At 39.1% G+C, this 19,797-nt stretch overlaps 1 non-coding gene across 1 annotated transcript; it reads left to right on the top strand.

Moving 5' to 3' along the window:
- The first annotated feature begins 3,693 nt into the window (after window positions 1-3,693).
- LOC127134093 (small nucleolar RNA R71) lies at window positions 3,694-3,800 on the top strand. Its single transcript, XR_007807864.1, has one exon. It is a non-coding gene; the product is annotated as a small nucleolar RNA R71 (small nucleolar RNA).
- Window positions 3,801-19,797: the final 15,997 nt, after the last annotated feature.

Genomic DNA, 19,797 nt, shown 5'->3' with positions numbered 1-19,797 from the left:
GGAACACATTGACAGAAAATACCATCGGTACCTCTTTTGAAAAGCAGAGGTTCATCGCAGTAGTATTGTTTTAGATCATGAAAGAATTTATTCTTTTTTTGGTAAGATAGGTCTGTTGGAAGTACTCCAGCAGCTAGGTAGTTGACAAAATCAACATACCATGGCAGAGTTGCATTCGTATGAATTTCTTCCACGGATTCTTCTATTTCGGTATCATTTATTGTTAGTTCAGACATGTCGCTTTCCATTTGGGCTATAAGTCGTTCGTAAGGGAAATCATCATTGATTGGAATTTTTTCAGGTTTATTCCCTTCGACTCGTGATAAGTGGTCTGCTACTACGTTTTCAGTACCCTTCTTAACTTTTATCTCTAAGTCAAATTATTGTAAGAGTAGGATCGATCTTAAGAGTCTTGGTTTGGCATCCTTCTTACTTAGAAGATATCTAATAGCGGCATGGTCAATATAGATAATGATTTTCGCCCCTACTAACTAGGAACGAAATTTGTCTAAGGCGAACAGAACGGCTAAAAGTTCCTTTTTAGTGGTGGCGTAGTTCATTTGGGATGGATCTAGTGTTCTACTTGCGTAGTAGATAGCATGAAGTTTCTTATCCTTTCTTTGTCCTAGTATTGCGCCTATGGTGCAATCACTTGCATTACACATGATTTCGAAAGGTAATCTCCAGTCAGGTGGTTGCATGATAGGTGCGGTGATTAAAGATGTTTTTAATTTCTTAAACGCTGTTAAACATTTTTCATCAAAGATAAAATTAGCATCTTTCATTAATAAACCCGTAGGTGGCTTGGTAATTTTCGAGAAATCTTTGATAAAACGTCGGTAGAAACCGGCGTGTCCTAAAAAGCTTCGTATTTCTCGTACGGTTTTCGGAGGTTGAAGATTCTCTATGATTTCGATCTTAGCTTTGTATACTTCAATTCCTTTATCAGATACTACGTGTCCCAACACGATTCCTTGTTGGACCATGAAATGGCATTTCTCCCAGTTCAAAACGAGATTCACGTTTACGCATCTTTCAAGTACCATTTCAAGGTTTAATAGACATCCTTCGAAGCTCTGCCCACAAACAGAAAAGTCGTCCATAAAGACTTCCATAATGCCGTCTATAAAATCAGCGAAGATTGACATCATGCATCTTTGGAATGTTGCGGGAGCGTTGCATAATCCAAATGGCATTCGTCGGTAAGCGAATGTACCATAAGGGCACGTGAAGGTTGTCTTCTCTTGGTTGTTAGGATGGATTGAAATTTAAAAGAATCCTGAATAACCGTCTAGATAGCAGAAGTAGGAATGCTTAGCCAATCGTTCAAGTATTTGGTTGATGAAAGGCAGAGGAAAATGATCCTTCCGAGTGGCTTTGTTTAGTTTTCTATAATCGATGCACATTCTACTTCCGGTCACAACTCTTTGTGCTATAGATTCGCCCTTATCATTCTTAACAACTGTAACACCCCCTTTCTTGGGTACTACATGAACGGGGCTAACCCATTGACTATCGGAGATCGGGTATATGATTCCAGCATCTAGTAACTTCTTTACTTCATCCTTGACTAAAGTACTTAAGATTGGGTTGATCCTTCTCTGGTGTTCTCTAGAGGTTTTACAATCTTCCTCCAGCATAATGCGATGCATACAGATAGAAGGACTTATTCCTTTTAGGTCGGGGATGTTGTAGCCTAACGCAGTTGGATATTTTCTTAAGATATCTAGTAACTTTTCAGTTTCCATCTGCCCCAAGTCAACGTTGACTATTACTGGTCTTTTGAGTTCAGTGTCTAGGAATTCGTATCTTAGGCTCTCTGGTAGTGTTTTTAATTCCCAGTCTGGTTTCTTCGGGCATGGCATGTGGTTGGGTGTAAGTGCTAAGCATTCGCATAGACTGTCATTTTGGTATGGTTCATGCCAATTATCATCTTCAAAGATTGGAGGGATTTGGATTTTCATTATATCGAAATATGTGGTTTCTTGCATCTCCATCTCTCTTACGCACTTGTCTATGACATCAAGTAGATAACATGTATCGTCTATAGTTTGCGCTTGTAAGAATTATGTCAAGATGAATTCAACCTTTTCTTCTCCAACTTCGAATGTTAGCTTACCTCTTTTCACGTCTATTATGGCTCCGGCGGTGGCTAAGAATGGCCTTCCTAGTATAATAGGTGTACTGGCATCTTATTTGATGTCCATGATTATGAAGTCTGTAGGAATGTAGAATTGTCTTACACGTACTGGGACATTCTCTAGTATACCAACAAGATATTTGATTGAGTGATCAGCTAATTGAACAAACATCTTGGTTGGTCTTAGTTCTCCCATGTTGAGCCTTTTACAGATGGTTAGGGGAATTACACTAATGTTGGCTCCTAGGTCACATAAAGCTTTGTCTATGAAGAATTTTCCAATGACACAGGGTATGGAGAAACTACCTGGGTCTTTTTGTTTGGGAGGCATGTTATTTTGGATTATTGCGCTACACTCAACAGTAAGTGTAACTGTTTCATTATCCTCGATCTTTTTATTATTGGATAGGATCTCCTTAAGAAATTCGGCATATGAGGGCATTTGTTTGATGGCTTCTGTAAAGGGAATTGTAATGTTTAGTTGCTTCAGAAGTTCAACAAATTTCCTAAATTTCTCTGTAGTTTTAGAATTTGTGAGTCTTTAAGGATACAAAATGGGTGGTTTATAAGGTGGTTGAGGCATATAAGGTTTTTCTTTCTCTTCGGCCTCTTGGGTATTATCTTCCTTCTCCTTCGGTTCACTTACCTCCTCGGTTATGGTTTTGTCTGGTTTTTGGTACATGGCAGGATTTTGGAGTCTTGGATCTACGGGTCTATCTATTTCTTTTCCACTCCTCGGTATAACGACATTTGCATGTCCTTTTGGATTAGGTTGTGGTTGTCCAGGAAATGTGCCAGCGGGAGCGGCAGTAGATGCTTGTTGTTGAGCCACTTGTGAAATCTGCGTTTCAAGCATTTTGTTGTGGGTGGCTAAGGCGTCTACTTTGCTCGCTAGTTGTTTAAGTTGCCCGTTAGTATGTATGTTTTGGTTCAAGAAGTCTTTGTTTGTCTGAGCTTGGGTAGCTATGAAGCTTTCCATCATTAGTTCAAGGTTGGACTTCCTAGGCATGTTAGGAGCATTATTAGCTGGCTTTTGATATCCAGGCGGAACAACGGGTGCTTGGTCAGGTGCATACATGGCGTTGTTATTCTTATACGAAAAGTTAGGTTGATTTTTCCAACCTGGGTTATAGGTATTCGAATAAAGATTTCCTTGTGCATAATTCACTTGATCGGTTAGGACTCTTGCTAATATCTGACATTCTGGTGCAGTGTGTCCAGGGGTTCCACATAACTCACAGTTTTGAGTCACGGCAGCCACGGTGGCTGCGGGTGGTATGGTCAAGTTGTCTAACTTTTGAACAAGGGCATCTACCTTAGCATGGACATGGTCAAGGCTACTGATTTCGTACATTCCACTTTTTGTTTGGGACTTTTCTACCGGAGTTCTTTCACCTCCCCATTGGCAATGGTTTAGGGCCATGTTTTCAATGAGTTGATAGACTTCATTGTATGGCTTGTCCATAAGTGCACCGCCTGTGGCAGCGTCTACTATCAGTCTTGTGTTATACAGAAGCCCATTGTAAAATGTGTGAATGATCACCCAGTCTTCGAGACCGTGATATGGACATATTCTCATCATGTATTTGTATCTCTCCCATGCATCGTAGAGAGATTTTACATCTTTTTGTCGAAATCCGTTGATTTGAGCTCTCAGCATAGCAGTTTTGTTGACGGAAAATATTAGGATAAGAAAACGTTCTTCATTTCTTCCCATGGTGTAACTGAGTTGGATGGAAAGGATTGAAACCAAGCCCAAGCTCTGTCTCTTAGTGAGAAAGGAAAGAGGCGTAGTCTTATCGCATCTTGAGATACACCATTCACCTTCACAATGTTTGCGTACTGCACAAACATGGTCAAATGTTCATTAGGGTCGTCCGTAGGAATTCCAGCAAATTGATGTTGTTGGACAACGAATAATAATGAGGGTTTCAGCTCAAAATCGTTTTGATTGATAGCAAGGGCAGCAATGCTGCTGTGAGGTTCTTGTTGGGACGGGGTAGCGTAGAACTTAAGAGGACGATTCTGTGGATCTACTGCAGCCATGGTTGGTTTTTCAACTGGTTCAATAGTAGGAAAGAAGATATCGGGAATATTGTACCTTTGTTGGTACTCTAGAATTCGGCGTCTTAAATATAAGAAATGCTCCAATTCAGCGATTGGTGGTGCTAAGTTATCGCCTTGTGAGCGAGTACTTGGCATACAATTGAGAGAAATAAGGGAAAGGAGATCAGTTTTTACCTTAGTCTATACCGTGCAACGAAAGAATCACACTATTTGACTAAATCAGATCCCCGACAACGGCGTCAAAAACTTGATACGTCTCGTGACTGTATATAGAATATAGTCTATCGGGTACTTGACTACAAGTGCACAGTCCAGTCATTTTAGTTTTAAAATATATCGAACCCACAGGGACCGATGGTCAAACTAATGCTACCGACGTTACTATGTTTAGCTAAGGGAATGATTTTTAGAAGTTTGGTTGAAGAAAATTAAATCTAAGGGAAGTTGAGTTTTAAAAAAATATTAATAGAAGGATATCAGTATGCAACGCATTAATCATCAGGGATTCGATAATTCATCGGTGTATAATTTAAGTACCAAATATCTTTCAGTAGAAAATACTTATTTAAAAGGCTTTATCTCACACTCTCGTGATTGCTGATTCGGACTATACCTTTAAGTCGGAATGTACACTCTCGCTGTCCCAATTGAAGTTAAATATACTTTTTGAAAATAAATAAGTTATAATTGCTTTTAAAGTGCTCTCGCTGTTTTTAAAATTAATGCCTAGTTTTTACTATCCAGTTCGACCCTCACACTCTCGCGATTGTTGGTTCTCACCTTGGTTAATTTCCCACTCTCGTGGCAAAATCGTATTAAATAGCTTCTCACTCTTGTGACAAAGTTAATTAAATTTAAATTAAAAATCACAGCCAAAAAGATTGTTTGAGGAAAGAAGTTTTACACGGATTATTATTAAATCCCGTCTAATTAAATTGTTACATACCGATACCAGTAGTTTAGCCAAACATGTTAAACAACACAAACACACACGAATATAAACAAATCAACAATAAAACATACATGATTACAATAATAATAAAGCAATAACAATTGAATAAAAACCTGGAAATTGGATTAATAGAATACACCGAATCTTGAAGTACTTAAGTAGTCCTCCACAGGTCGGTAGGATTCTGCCTCTTCGAAATAATAGCTTAAACTAAATTAAATAAATCATAGTAGTTCCCCAGTGTAGGAAACTACTACTTTGGCTAAATGAAAGGCGGAAAGGAAAAGGGGAAAATCAAATCTCTTAACGATAAAAGAAAATTAATGTTGCTGAAGAGAAGTAAAAGACAAAGTAGAATTGCTGTGAAAAAAATGCAGAGAGAAAAAGGTCTTCAAGGCTGGCTTCCAAAAGAAATTTTTTGCGTCCCCAGTGTTTCCAACTTCCATCTTTTTATATCCCCCATTAGGTCTTGGCAGTTGAGAGAAACAAGGATGACTTGGTTGAGTGAGGAAATCATGGACAAGTGTCTGACCAACGAGAATTTAGGCTTGTTGGGTCACTTCTGTTGACTATTTCAAGGCGCTGATTTTGGTCGCGTGACGTTCGTGATGGGCCTGTGACGGTCGTGACATGATTTGTGACGGTCGTCACATCCACAATTTTTGTGTTCTCTATTTTTCTATTTTTCTGCTACTTTCTCTTATGTTTCTTCTTCTTTTCCTTCCTTTTCTATACTTTGCTCATTTAAGCATGGGGATTGAAATACCTGCAAAAATAACTCGAACACTTGCGGAATAATCGGAATATAAATGAAAGTGTTACAATTTTTGAGTGTAAATCAAGGCAAATATACGATGTATTTTCGCGTTATCAAGTACAATTTCCGAAACCAAAGTACAAATGTAAGAGAAAAGGAAACCAATCATCCTAAGGATCCCCTAGAAATAGTGTCAGATGATCTAGCTGCGGACGAATACTTTCTTCCGGTGCGTCGAATCTCAGACTCAAAAGATGTCTTCATCTGGGTCTTCTCAAGGACAAGCTGATCAGCAATCTTCTTCCAAGCACCGGAAGGTTGAGGAATACTAGAGGAATATGGACCCTCTGGCTCTCTCTGTCTTTCCACTACTCGGTCTTCAAGAAGTTCAATAAGTGCGTCTTTGGCTTTCGACTCAAGCTGAAACCCCTCATGCTTTCTGTAACACCCATTTTTCTACCCCAAATTATTTAGCATATAATCAGAGTAAATAAGTACGCATATAAAGAAAAGGGCATCACATCGACGTTTTCAAAACTTAAAACTTTCAAAAAACCAACAATACACTTGGTCATTCAAAATAACACATTTCACTCATCATGAATATTCGAGCAATATGCGTTCGCAGCGGAAAATAAAGAATACTCATGTATTTCATAATATGATCCATGTCCCATAGCATGTTCATCTCTCAATAATCACTTCAAATAAAATAAAACAATTAATGACATAAAGCATATCAAAATAAGATATGAGTTCAATACTACTAATCTACCCAGTGTTACATGACCAGAGCATTGACTCATTACCAAATTTCAAACTAAATACGGAAACTCTCCAGCTATTCTTGAGCGAGCTACTGTCCACCTACTCCAGCAATACTACTTTGTAGTATCTGCACGATACCCATGTAAAGGTAACATTCAAACAGAAAGGGTGAGAATTCAAATCATCATGAAATAGCATAATAAGGCACAATGAATTAAAACACAATTTAAGAATTCATCACACTTGGTATAATCACGTCAATAATATTAACCAACAATCATCTCACATATTTCAAACGTACATCGCATCCACATCAATACGTGCATTCAATGATCACATAACTATAGACGACTCAATGCAAGACAATGTGACTTTATGCATGTGGTACCTCAATGTGAACTCAAAGTTTCACCGCTTTCCGATTCAATATCTAGAATCCAAGCCACGCTTCCGATCCGGACAAGACCAAAGCCCTACGTCTGCTTCCAATGAAGGATCACCGCTTAATACTACGCCTAATCCCAATTAAGGATTAACGTCTGCTACGTCTGTTTCCAATGAAGGATCACCGCTTAAATACTACACCTAATCCCAATTAAGGATTAACGTCTGCTACGTCTGTTTCCAATGAAGGATCACCGCTTAACCACTTCCACAATGAAGTCAACCATGCTATGAATGAATGCATACATACCAACACATATGCAATTAATACCATCTATATACCGTCTTAACATCCCATATATCACCATGACTCACAATTGGTACATATACACATCCATCACAACACATCAATTGCGATTACATATTCACATCCATAACCATAAATCATTCACAATTCAATAATGGTATACATACACATTCATACAATATATTATTCACCAATATAGGCCAATCATCAAATATGTACACATAGATTTCATTCCAAAACGCACACAACATTTAAATATCAATTTTTCACTTTTCAAACAGTGTTAACCGGTTAACGCCCTGGGTTAATCGGTTAACGCAAAACAGAATGCGCTTCTTGGCAATTTTTAACAGTGTTAACCGGTTAACGCCCTGGGTTAACCGGTTAACGCAAGACAGAATTCAATTTTTTCAATATCGTAACAGTGTTAACCGGTTAACGCCTTGGGTTAACCGGTTAACGCAAAACAGAAAGCTGTTCCTGCGCTAACACGAAACAGAATGCAGATTTCCCCGCATTTTTCATCGTTGGAGGACTTCCAGACCTCCGATTTCGATTCCGTAAAAAGCTACACGTTCAGAAAATTATGACTCATCCAAATATATATTCATTCACAGTTTTAGCATAATTTAATCATCACAGTTCAAGAGTATTTATCAAAACCTAATAATTCCAAACCATGTCAATTAAGGATTTCAACCTAAAACATGTTCCTACCCAATGACCCAATCATACTAACCCACAATGATAAGGATTTCCCCCCTTACCTTGTCAATTTGATGGAAACCTTGACTCCTCTCGCTTTTCCTCTCCTCTTTCTCTATTTCCTTCAGTGCTCAAGTGAATTCTAATTCTCACTTCCTTCACTCTTACTATTTATAATAGTATTCTAGTTGGGCTTAAATCATCTAATTTACTCACTAGGCCCAATAATACCTAATATTTAAATACCTCTAGTTAAATTTAAATATTAACCACTCACTATGCAACCAAGTTAATTAATTAATTCAATTATTTAATTATTTCTCATATCCACTAGATAATGAATTAATACACCAATTAATTAATTAACACTCAACATAATTAAATTAAAATTATAATAATAATAGTATAATAATTCAATACTAAAAAAAATGGGTTTTTACAACTCTCCCCCACTTAAAAGATTTTCGTCCTCGAAAATTTACCTCAAACGAACAACTCCGGATATTTCCATTGGCGATTCCGCCCCATATCACTTTTACCAAAGCAATCTCCTTACCACGAAGCTTCTTCACTTCTCGATCTTCAATCCGCACAGGTGATGTATCAACCGTCAAATTATCCCGTACTTGCACATCATCTAATGGAACAACATGCGATGGATCCGCAATGTACTTCCTCAATTGAGACACATGGAATACATCATAAAGATTAGAAAGTGATGGTGGTAATGCAATCCGATATGCCACTTCACCTATCCTCTCGGAAATGTGATAAGGACCAATGAAACGCGGTGTCAACTTACGCGACTTCAAAGCTCTATCAACACTCGTTATTGGCGTAACTCGAAGAAATACATGCTCGTCTTTCTCAAACTCAAGAGCTTTCCTCCTCTTATCATGATAACTCTTTTGACAACTCTGAGAAGCCTTCATCTTCCCTTGAATCATCTTAATCTTATATGTAGTCTCTTGAATCAACTCGGGTCCAACCACAAAACTCTCTCCCGATTCGTACCAACATAAAGGAGTTCTACACCTTCTGCCATAAAGGGCCTCAAACGGTGCCATTCCAATACTCGAATGGAAACTGCTATTATATGTAAACTTGATTAAAGGCAAGAAACTATCCCAATTTCCTCCTTGTTCCAAAACACAAGACCTCAAAAGATCTTCAAGTGACTGAATAGTCCTCTCCGTTTGACCATCAGTTTGCGGATGATATGCTGAACTCAAACGCAACTTCGTACCCAAAGCACTTTGCAAACCTTCCCAAAAATCGTGAAATGAACCTCGGATCTCTATCCGAAACAATTCTCGACGGTATACCATGCAAACACACAATCCTCTCGATATACAACTTAGCAAGTCTCTCCATCGGATAATCCATTCTCATCGGAATAAAATGAGCACACTTCGTCAGTCTGTCCACAACGACCCAAATCGCCTCACAATTACTCGATGTTCTTGGTAAGCCCGAAACAAAATCCATAGAGATACTATCCCACTTCCACTCAGGAATAGATAACGATTTCATCAACCCATACGGCTTTTGATGTTCAATCTTTGACTTTTGACAAGTCAAACATGAATACACAAATTCCGCTACATCCTTCTTCATACCTTGCCACCAAAACATCTTCCTCAAGTCTTGATACATCTTAGAAGCACCAGGATGAATACTCAGACCACTTCTATGCCCTTCCTCAAGAATCCTCTTTCTCAAATCCATACCATCCGGAACACACACTCGATCATGACACCTCATGATACCATTCTCATCAATCCGAAAGTCACCACCTTTTCCTTGGTTAATCAATGTCATAACATCGACTAACTTCAAATCTGACCTCTGACCTTCTCTAATCTCGTTAAGAATGTCACACGTAAGCTTCAACATCCCAAGCTTAACACACGAAGACGTCGCTTCACAAACCAAACTCAAATCCCTAAATTGCTCCAACAATTCAAACTCTCGCATCATCAACATAGACGTATGCAATGACTTCCTACTCAATGCATCGGCTACAACATTCGCCTTCCCAGGATGATAATTCAAACCAAAATCATAATCCTTCAAGAATTCCAACCATCTCCTTTGCCTCATATTCAATTCTTTCTGATCGAACAAGTACTTCAAACTCTTGTGATCGTTAAACACATCAAACCTCGATCCAAACAAGTAATGTCTCCAAAGCTTCAACACAAACACAACGGCGGCCAACTCTAAATCATGCGTCGGATAATTCTTCTCATGAACCTTGAGTTGCCTTGAAGCATAAGCTACCACTTGCCCCTTTTGCATTAGAACACCTCCCAAACCCAACAAAGAAGCATCGCAATACACCACGAAGGTTTCTAACGGATCCGGTAAAATCAAAATAGGAGCCATAGTCAATCTCCTCTTAAGCTCTTGAAAATTTGCTTCACACTGCGAAGTCCAAATGAAAGCTTGACCCTTCCTAGTCAACTGCGTCAACGGTAACGACAACTTAGAAAATCCCTCAATGAACTTCCTATAATAACCAGCCAAACCAAGGAAACTTCGAATCTCAGCAACAGACTTAGGAGCTTCCCACCGAGATACAACTTCGATCTTCGTAGGATCCACAGAAATCCCACCGCTCGAAATCACATGTCCAAGAAAACTTACTTCACTCAACCAAAATTCACATTTAGAGAGTTTAGCAAACAACTTCCTCTCTTTCAACACCGATAATATAACCTTCAAATGCTCTGCATGATCCTCTTCGCCCTTGGAATAAATCAATATATCATCGATGAACACAACTACAAACTTATCCAGATAATCATGAAAGATTCTATTCATATACTCCATAAATACATCAGGTGCATTCGTCACCCCAAAAGGCATCACGGAGTACTCGTAGTGACCGTACCTTGTCCTAAAAGCAGTCTTTTGAATATCCTCAGCCTTTACACGAATCTGATGATACCCAGACCTCAAATCAATTTTGCTAAACACATAAGCTCCAACCAGCTGATCCATCAGATCGTCAATCCTCGGAAGTGGATACTTGTTCTTAATCGTCATTTTATTCAGTTGTCTATAATCAACACATAATCTCATAGAACCTTCTTTCTTCTTAACCAATAGCACAGGTGCACCCCACGGCGACACACTAGGACGAATAAACTTCTTCTCGAGTAAGTCTTCAAGTTGACTCTTCAACTCTTTCAACTCAGAAGCGGACATTCGATAGGGAGCCATCGATACAGGACTAGTTCCATGAACTAAATCAATCGAAAACTCGACCTCTCATTTCGGCGGTAAATCACTTATATCTTCCGGAAATACCTCCGCAAATTCACAAACTATTGGAAGTTCTTCGATCGTCCTCTTCTCCCGAATATCCAAAGTTGCCAACAGCATAAACAACTCGGCACCATCTTGCACCGATTCATCAACTTGCTTAGCAGACACACACCAATCTTCCTTAGCATCAACCTCAGGAAAAATAATCGTCTTCTCGAAACAGTTGATATACACCCGGTTAACTTTTAACCAATTCATACCCAAAATCACGTTGAGTTGCTCTAACGGAAGACAAACTAAATCAATTCCAAAATCCCTACCAAATATACTCAACGAACAATTCAAACACACATAGGAAGTAGAAACAGAACCCATAGCAGGTGTATCAATAATCATACTTCTACGCATATCAGATAATATGAGATTCAGCCTCTTAGCATAACCCAAAGAAATGAAAGAATGTGTTGCACCGGTATCAATAATGGCAATCAAAGGTGTACTATTAATAAAGCACGTACCTTGGATTAGTCTATCATCGGTAGTGGTCTTCGCACCAGACAATGCAAACACCTTTCCCTTCACTTGCTCCTTCTTCGGCTTATCACATTGCGAACTAATGTGACCTTTCTCACCACAGTTGAAACAAGTTACGTTCGAACCAACTCTACACTGGTTTGCTCTGTGACCCATCCTGCCACAATTGAAACACTTCCCAGAATCTCTACTACACTCCGTAGCACGATGGCCTTCCACACCACATTTGAAGCACTTAAGTGGAATAGAAGATACTCCCCCACTTGGCTTCTTGCCAACACTAGATTGTCTCCTCTTGTCATCATATGGTTTTCCCCGATCTTGGTTTTTCCCCTTTAGACTCTTGTAGACAGAAGCGCTCTCCCTACTATCCTCGTCATAAATCCGGCTCTTGTTAACCAATTCTGTAAAACGAGTAATCTGTTGGTAACCAATGGCCTTCTTGATATCATGTCTCACGCCATTCACAAACTTCAAACATTTAGATCTCTCAGCATTAGCAGTATTGTAATGAGGGAAATAATTGATAAGCTCCTGAAATTTAGCAGCATAATCAGCAACGGTACCATTTCCTTGCTTCAATTCAAGGAACTCCACCTCTTTCTTCCCACGACAATCTTCTGGGAAATAGTTCTCCAAGAAGGTATCACGGAAAAGAGTCCAAGTAACTTCAATGTTGTCTTCTTCGAACCTCTGAAGAGTGTTATTCCACCAATCTTCAGCTTCCTTCTCAAGCATATGGGTACCAAACTGCACTTTCTGAGCATCAGTACAGTTCATGACTCTGAAGATCTTCTCAATTGCTTTCAGCCAAGCTTGAGCTTTCTTAGGTGCATGCTCACCCTCAAAGATAGGAGGATTGTTCCGCTGGAATCTCCCCAAAGCACGGAACTCATCATCATCTCCCTTTTTGTTACCGGCATTCGCATTCACTTGATGGGCATTCGCATGATGGATCTGACCCATGGATTCAGCCAGCATCCTCAGCGCCTCAGTAATGGAATCGTCATTCCTGCCTGCAACCATTGTCCTAAACAACCCAAAACATCAAACAAACAGTATCGATCGTGTCAGATACACAAATCAAATACCACGGAAAACCTACTACTATTGACTAACTGGTCGACCATGCTCTGATACCACTAATGTAACACCCCTTTTTCTACCCCAAATTATTTAGCATATAATCAGAGTAAATAAGTACGCATATAAAGAAAAGGGCGTCACATCGACGTTTTCGAAACTTAAAACTTTCAAAAAACCAACAATACACCTGGTCATTCAAAATAACACATTTCACTCATCATGAATATTCAAGCAATATGCGTTCGCAGCGGAAAATAAAGAATACTCATGTATTTCATAATATGATCCATGTCCCATACCATGATCATCTCTCAATAATCACTTCAAATAAAATAAAACAATTAATGACATAAAGCATATCAAAATAAGATATGAGTTCAATACTACTAATCTACCCAGTGTTACATGACCAGAGCATTGACTCATTACCTAATTTCAAACTAAATACGAAAACTCTCCAGCTATTCTTGAGCGAGCTACCGTCCACCTACTTCAGCAATGCTACTCTGTAGTATCTGCACGATACCCATGTAAAGGTAACATTCAAACAGAAAGGTTGAGAATTCAAATCATCATGAAATAGCATAATAAGGCACAATGAATTAAAACACAATTTAAGAATTCATCACACTTGGTATAATCACGTCAATAATATTAACCAACAATCATCTCACATATTTCAAACGTACATCGCATCCACATCAATACGTGCATTCAATGATCACATAACTATAGACGACTCAATGCAAGACAATGTGACTCTATGCATGTGGTACCTCAATGTGAACTCAAAGTTTCACCGTTTTCCAATTCAATATCTAGAATCCAAGCCACGCTTCCGATCCGGACAAGACCAAAGCCCTACGTCTGTTTCTAATGAAGGATCACCGCTTAATACTACGCTTAATCCCAATTAAGGATTAACGTCTGCTACGTCTGTTTCCAATGAAGGATCACCGCTTAAATACTACGCCTAATCCCAATTAAGGATTAACGTCTGCTACGTCTGTTTCCAATGAAGGATCACCGCTTAACCACTTCCACAATGAAGTCAACCATGCTATGAATGAATGCATACATACCAACACATATGCAATTAAGACCATCTATATACCGTCTTAACATCCCACATATCACCATGACTCACAATTGGTACATATACACATTCATCACAACACATCAATTACGATTACATATACACATCCATAACCATAAATCATTCACAATTCAATAATGGTATACATACACATTCATACAATATATTATTCACCAATATAGGCCAATCATCAAATATGTACACATAGATTTCATTCCAAAACGCACACAACATTTAAATATCAATTTTTCACTTTTCAAACAGTGTTAACCGGTTAACGCCCTGGGTTAATCAGTTAACGTAAAACAGAATGCGCTTCTTGAGTATTTATCAAAACCTAATAATTCCAAACCATGCCAATTAAGGATTTCAACCTACAACATGTTCCTACCCAATGACCCAATCATACTAACCCACAATGACAACGATTTCCCCCCTTACCTTGTCAATTTGATGGAAACCTTGACTCCTCTCGCTTTTCCTCTCCTCTTTCTCTATTGCCTTCAGTGCTCAAGTGAATTCTAATTCTCACTTCCTTCACTCTTACTATTTATAATAGTATTCTAGTTGGGCTTAAATCATCTAATTTACTCACTAGGCCCAATAATACCTAATATTTAAATACCTCTATTTAAATTTAAATATTAACCACTCACTATGCAACCAAGTTAATTAATTAATTCAATTATTTAATTATTTCTCATATCCACTAGATAATGAATTAATACACCAATTAATTAATTAACACTCAACATAATTAAATTAAAATTATAATAATAATAGTATAATAATTCAATACTAAAAAAAATGGGTTGTTACACTTTCGGCTCAAAGCATGGAACCGCTCTTCCCACATGTCCTTCTCTTGCTTCATCTTGGCGAGTGCTGTAACACCCTTCTAAACACCCCAATTTATTATAATTACAATAACAATATATTCATCAGAGTAATTATGCCCCGAAGGGTGTCACATAATCATTTTTTTCAACGTTCATCATATTATCATGTCATGCTCATTTATTCAATTAAAATAAGATTCTTTGCATAATTCGCAGCGGAATAAATTCTACATCAAGTAAAACATGTAACACAATACATGTAAATCATTCAACAACCAATAACAACTTAGTTAAAACACCCCCTCCCGATGTTACATCTATCAGAGCATGACCCATAAGAACTACTCTAAACTCCAAGCATTAGCTTCTACTCGATTCATTTCTCGTTACCTGAAAAATAGGTGTAAGGGTGAGTTCCTCAATCTATAAATAAGCATTATACAACATTATGTAATGTTAAGTAATTAACGCATTAAATCACCCTAATCATACTACGCATTCAGCAACAGCAATATCCGTTCCAACAACATACTTAACAGTAGATTCTCGACCACAATCAACATCAACAACACAACACACCACCCACATATAATACTGGAATACATCCATTCATATTATATGCCATACATTCATTATGCAATGAGACTCTACACGTGCGGTACCGACTATTCTTGAACATATAGTTCAAGCTCACCGATCCCTCCGGATACGGCTACTAAGCTCATTAGTTCCACTCATTGAGATCTAATGACTCACTCACTAATTCCTCACCATGGGAATTAGCTACAGCCCCGAAGGCTAGACTATGCACACTAATCATCTAGTATGCAAACATCAACAACAACTCCACAATGATTCACTCACTAATTCCTCACCATGGGAATTAGCTACAGCCCCGAAGGCTATGCTATGCACGCTAATCATCTAGCAATGCAGCATCAACAACAATTCACAACGGACATAAGCTCACACATATAAGCCATACAGCAGTCCATTCACAACACAGGCATAATATATACATTCACCTCACTATGCATGCCATCATACATCATCAACACATCATTATTATGCAAATCAATTAAACACAGTATTAGCACTCTCTACTAATACTTATACTGCTCACAACAGAGGGGTATAATTCCCTATCACATCATGTACCAACATAGTTCAGCTCTCAATTATGTACACCACATTAAATATCCAATTTTTCCACTCTGCCCAACTGGAGGGAGTCAGCGCGAAACTCCTTTGCGTCGACGCATGCAGTCGGCGCATGCCTCACGGGTCAGCGCAAAATCCCTTGCGTCGACGCATGCAGTCGGCGCATGCCTCACGGGTCAGTGCACGCCGACCCTATGGTCGACCGCTCGCGCGCAGACTCAGATTTTCTGCATTATTCCAGGGTTCTGTCAGCTTACGCAGATCCGGTTTTCCGGCCGTTTCCTCATCTGAAACCATCTCTAAACATAACAATTTGTTTTGGTAAATTGGTAGTACCGATTCAAGTTTTTGGTTGGGGTTCTTGCCCTAGTCTAACATTCAAGACTCACACAACTACCGATTCAATTTACAGATTTTACACAGTTTAACCAACATCAATTTCAGCATATACAGTTCCAATTAGGGCTAACTTAACGGCTTATCACTACCCACTACATATTATCCCATAATACCCATTAATCGACGATAAACCCCCTTACCTGAGTTAATCCGGCGATTCTAAGCTTTAGCTTTTCCGTTCTTCAACCGTGCTCTTCAGTTTTTCTCTTGCCCTTTTTCCTCTTCTCTGCAGCTTCTCAACTTTTCACGTGAAAACCCTTCTGTTCCAAATGAGGCTCTCTTCTCTTATTTCCAACTTATATATTTTCCAAATAATAATAATAATAATAATAATCCAACAAATAATAATAATAATAAAATTCCCAATTATTTAATTAAATTAATAAATAAATTATTAACTCAATTTTAAATAATTGTTTTATTATTATCGGGGTGTTACAACTCTCCCCCACTAAAAGAGTTTTCGTCCTCGAAAACATACCTCAAGCGAACAACTCTGGGTAAGATTCCTTCACCTTACTCTCCAGTTCCCAAGTCACGTTGCCACCTGCTGGTCCTCCCCAAGCTACCTTCACCAAGGCAATCTCTTTACCCCGCAACTGCTTCAACTCTCGATCCTCGATCCTCATAGGTGATGTTTCAACAGTCAGGTTATCTCTCACCTGTACATCATCTATTTGGATTACATGCGACGGATCATGAATATACCTCCTCAACTGAGACACATGAAAAACCTCATGCAAATTCGCAAGCGACGGCGGTAAAGCGACACGATAGGCTACCTCTCCTATCCTTTCTAAAATCTGATAAGGACCAATGAATCGAGGTGTCAACTTCTTTGACTTCAAAGCTCGACCAACACCAGTTATCGGAGTAACACGAAGAAACACATGATCTCCCTCTTGGAACTCAAGTGACTTCCTCCTCTTGTCATGATAACTCTTCTGACGACTCTGAGCAATTCTCATCTTCTCCTGAATCATCTTAATCTTTTCTGTAGTCTGTTGAACAATCTCTGGTCCAACCACAGCACTCTCACCGGACTCATACCAACATAAAGGTGTCCGACATCGCCTACCATACAAAGCTTCAAACGGTGCCATACCAATGCTCGAATGAAAACTATTGTTGTAGGTAAACTCAATCAAAGGCAAATAACAATCCCAAGCACCTCCTTTTTCCAAAACACAAGCCCTCAACAGATCCTCTAATGACTGAATCGTCCTCTCAGTCTGACCATCAGTCTGCGGATGATATGCAGAACTCAATCTCAGCTTAGTTCCCAACGCCCTCTGCAAACTTTCCCAGAACTTCGATGTAAATCTAGGATCTCTGTCCGAAACAATACTCGACGGAATACCATGCAAACTTACGATCTTCTCAATATACAACTCGGCTAATCTTTCTAACGGATAATCCATTCTGATCGGAATGAAATGAGCCGATTTCGTCAATCTGTCAACAATCACCCAAATAGCTTCAAAATTCTTACTCGTCCTCGGTAAACCAGAAACAAAATCCATACTGATACTGTCCCACTTCCACTCTGGAATAGCCAACGGTTGCATTAGTCCAGACCAGACGGCTTCTGATGCTCAATCTTCGACTTCTGACAAGTCAAACAGGAATACACAAAACTTGCAATTTCTCTTTTCATTCCCGGCCACCAAAATAACTTCTTCAAATCATGATACATCTTCGTAGCTCCAGGATGGATACTCAAGCCACTACGATGTCCTTCCTCAAGAATACTCTTCTTAAGCTCGGTAACATCCGGAATACACACCCGATTACCAAATTTTAAAACACCATTCTCATCAACTCTGAATTCACCACCTTGACCTTGCTTCACGAGGGTCAACTTATCAACCAAATGCATATCAGATTTCTGACCCTCTCTGATCTCATCCAGAATACCACTTGTTAACTTCAACATTCCCAATTTAACACTATTGTGAGTGCCCTCACACACCAAACTCAAGTCTCTGAACTGCTCAATTAGATCCAATTCCCTAACCATTAACATAGACATATGTAATGATTTCCGACTCAATGCATCAGCCACTACATTTGCTTTACCTGGATGGTAATTCAAACCAAAATCATAATCCTTCAGAAACTCTAACCATCTCCTCTGTCTCATATTCAGCTCTTTCTGATCAAACAAATACTTTAAACTCTTATGGTCACTGAAAACCTCAAATCTTGATCCATACAAGTAATGCCTCCACAACTTCAAAACAAACACTACAGCTGCCAACTCCAAATCGTGCGTCGGATAGTTCCTTTCATGAACCCTCAGCTGTCTCGAAGCATAAGCTATAACCTGCTTATTCTGCATCAATACACCACCTAAACCCAACAAGGAAGCATCACAGTAAACCTCAAATGGTTCCGACGAACTCGGTAATATCAAAATAGGAGCAGTAGTCAACCTTCTCTTTAACTCTTGGAAACCTTCTTCACATTTCGAGTCCCAAACAAACGCTTGCCCCTTTCTAGTCAACATCGTCAACGGTAACGCCAACTTAGAAAATCCCTCAATGAACTTCCTATAGTAACCAGCCAACCCAAGGAAACTTCGAATCTCAGCCACAGACTTAGGAGCTTCCCACTTAGCTACCGCTTCTATCTTAGAAGGGTCCACAGCAACACCACCTCTTGAAATCACATGACCAAGAAAACTAACTTCTTCTAACCAAAATTCACACTTAGAGAGTTTAGCAAATAACTTCTTGTCTCGTAGAACTTCCAACACCACTCTCAAATGCTCAGCATGTTCTTCTTCAGATTTCGAATACACCAAAATGTCATCAATAAACACCACAACAAACTGATCTAGATACGGATGAAAAATCCTATTCATATACTCCATAAATACTCCAGGCGCATTAGTCACACCAAACGGCATTACAGAATACTCATAATGTCCATACCTTGTCCTGAAAGCAGTCTTCTGAATGTCCTCCGTTTTCACACGTATCTGATGATACCCAGACCTCAAATCTATCTTGCTGAACACGCTCGCACCAACCAACTGATCCATCAGATCATCAATCCTCGGCAAAGGATACCGATTCTTGATCGTCACTTTATTCAGTTGCTTGTAGTCCACACACAACCTCATCGTACCTTCTTTCTTCTTAACCAACAACACTGGTGCACCCCACGGTGACACACTCGGACGAATAAATTGCTTATCCAACAGATCTTCCAGCTGACTCTTCAATTCAGCTAACTCAACAGCAGACATACGATACGGAGCCATCGATATCGGTCTAGTACCAGGTACCAAATCAATCGAGAACTCAACTTCACGCTCTGGCGGA

The sequence above is a fragment of the Lathyrus oleraceus genome, chromosome 3, assembly GCF_024323335.1.
Source record: "Lathyrus oleraceus cultivar Zhongwan6 chromosome 3, CAAS_Psat_ZW6_1.0, whole genome shotgun sequence".
Classification (NCBI taxonomy): Eukaryota; Viridiplantae; Streptophyta; class Magnoliopsida; order Fabales; family Fabaceae; genus Lathyrus; species Lathyrus oleraceus.
The sequence above is the reverse complement of the archived record's forward strand: the minus strand, read 5'-3'. Positions and strand labels throughout refer to the sequence as shown.